This window comes from Salvelinus sp. IW2-2015, linkage group LG11, assembly GCF_002910315.2.
Source record: "Salvelinus sp. IW2-2015 linkage group LG11, ASM291031v2, whole genome shotgun sequence".
In the NCBI taxonomy this organism is placed as follows: Eukaryota; Metazoa; Chordata; class Actinopteri; order Salmoniformes; family Salmonidae; genus Salvelinus; species Salvelinus sp. IW2-2015.
In genome coordinates this window covers 49,554,901-49,557,442 of record NC_036851.1, presented here as the reverse complement: position 1 = coordinate 49,557,442, position 2,542 = coordinate 49,554,901, and the positions used below count along the sequence as shown (strand labels likewise).

Sequence of the window (2,542 nt, the reverse complement as noted above, 5' to 3'; positions counted from 1 at the left end):
GGCAGATAGGGATGCAGGGATTAGGGGGTAATGGAAGTTGGGGTAGGATATTAGGGGTAAGGAAGATTAGGGGGCAGAAATTAGGTAAGATTAGGGGTTTACAGAGATTAGGGGGTAATTGGAAGATATAGGGGTGAGAAGTGGGGACAGGAATTTTGACGAGATGGGCTAAGATGATGAATAGGATTAGGGGTCAGGAAGATATAGGGATTGGGGTAACAGTAGGATGAGAAATTGGGTATGGAGTTAGGTACAGATTAGATTAGGGGTAATGGAGATTGGGGTCAGAAGAAGATTAGGGGTACAGGGAGATTTTGGAGGGGGGAGAGGGGGGGGGTACTTACGGGAGGTCCGGGCAGACCCTGCAGAACCAGTGAATCTCCTGTGTCCCTTCTGTCCTCTCTCACCACCCTCTCCACCTCACGCCTTGTCTCCACGGGGTCCTTGGGGTCCAGCCATTCTCTGGCTCCAGCAGGCCCGGCAGGTCCCAGCTGGTCCTTGGCTCCCTAGAGAACAGCCAAGAGAACGGACACGGGTTAAGGACGGGTTTGCCATATACAGTAAGTATACTGAGTGAACTCAATTACATGTCCGTTATATATCAAGAAAGTATACATACATTAATATCAGTGGACATATCCAGTATATCCTGGAAATAGAAATGGACTGAAAAACTCAACTTCATGTCCTGGTGTCTGTTACTTATAAGGGTTCTACGGGGTGTTAACAGGGGTTTCCATGGGGATGTTGAGGGTGTTATAGGGGTTCTAACGGGGTGTAAACAGGGTTCCATGGGGATGTTTGAGGGGTGTTATAGGGGTTTCTACGGGGTGTAAACAGGGGTTCCATGGGGATGTTGAGGGGTGTTATAGGGGTTCTACGGGGTGTAAACAGGGGTTCCATGGGGATGTTGAGGGGTGTTATAGGGGTTCTACGGGGTGTAAACAGGGGTTTCCATGGGGATGTTTGAGGGGGTGTTATAGGGGTTTCTCTAACGGGGTGTAAAACAAGGGGTTCCAATGGGGATGGTTGAGGGGTGTTATAGGGGTTCTACGGGGTGTAAAACAGGGGTCCATGGGGATGTTGAGGGGTGTTATAAGGGGTCTAACGGGGTGTAAACAGGGGTTACATGGGGATGTTGAGGGGTGTTATAGGGTTTCTACGGGGTGTAAACAGGGGTTCCATGATGGGGATGTTGAGGGGTGTTATAAGGGGTTTCTCGGGGTGTAAACAGGGGTTCATGGGGAATGTTGAGGGGGTGTTACAGGGTTCAAACAGGGGTGTAAAAAGGGGTCCCATGGGGATGTTGAGGGGTGTTATAGGGGTTCTAACGGGGTGTAACACATAAGGAGGTTTCCATGGGGATGTTGAGCGGGTGTTATAGGGGTTCTACGGGGTGTAAACAGGGGTTCCATGGGGATGTTGAGGGGTGTTACAGGGGTTCTACGGGGTGTAAACAGGGGTTCCATGGGGATGTTGAGGGGTGTTATAGGGTGTATACTCACAGCCTCTCCCCTGTCTCCCTGCTTGCCGGTGGGGCCGACAGGGCCGGGGGCACCATTAGCTCCTGAGGCGCCAGGAGCACCAGCAGGACCGGTGTTACCACGGTCACCCTTGATTCCAGTGGCTCCATCTCTACCAGGGGGTCCATCAGAACCAGCGTTGCCCTGAGAGACAATTACACATTGTTTAATATCAGAAGCGTCAAACGCATAATTAGTGATCCACTTAATCATGACAGTGAGTTAACGTACTGTATTGCAGGTATAGAGTTGACAATGCAGAGGCCATATTGGGGACACTGTGCTGCACTGAATGGCACACTATTCCCTATATAGTGCACAACATTTGACCAGAGCCCTATGTGGACCCTGTTCCAAAGTAGTGCACTATAGAAGAAATAGGATGCCATTTCAGACACAACCCATGTTATGGGACAGACACTGACCTCTCTACCGGGCTCTCCAGCGGGTCCAGTCAGTCCAGGGGGCCCCACAGGGCCAGGGGGCCCACGGTCTCCGCTTCCACCAGGAGATCCTTGTTTACCAGGCTCACCCTGGGGAGATGGACACAGGCTAGTTGGAGGACCACCGGTAGGGGTTGACACATCTAATCAATAGTCATATTTTCACTGATCATTTTCTTTGAATATCCATCTATCCATTCTTATTTGATTGGGTGGGGTGGGTACAAGGCAATTGACTGTACAATATTATTTTGTCACGAATGAATAAATGGGTGTCAAATCGCCTTTAGCAACCCATAATCTACTGTATAATAATTAATCAATCATTTATTAATTAATCAATGTGTTGATTCTAACTGTAATCTAATAGAATGTGTATGTGACTTACAGAGGGTCCTGGCAGGCCAGGGAAACCTCTCTCTCCACGCTGTCCTGGAAGACCAACAATACCACGCTGTCCAGCCAGACCTGAAGGACCTGAAGGACCATCGGGACCCTGGGATGAGGAAGAGAGGAGGAGAAGAGGAGAGGAGGAAGACAGGAGGAGAGGAGGAAGACAGGAGGAGAGGAGGAAGA

General features: G+C 49.9%; 1 pseudogene; it reads right to left on the bottom strand.

Annotated features, from left to right (window-relative positions):
- The window catches only part of LOC111970766 (collagen alpha-1(II) chain-like), a 72,477-nt pseudogene that overhangs the window by 5,642 nt on the left and 64,293 nt on the right, over positions 1-2,542 (bottom strand).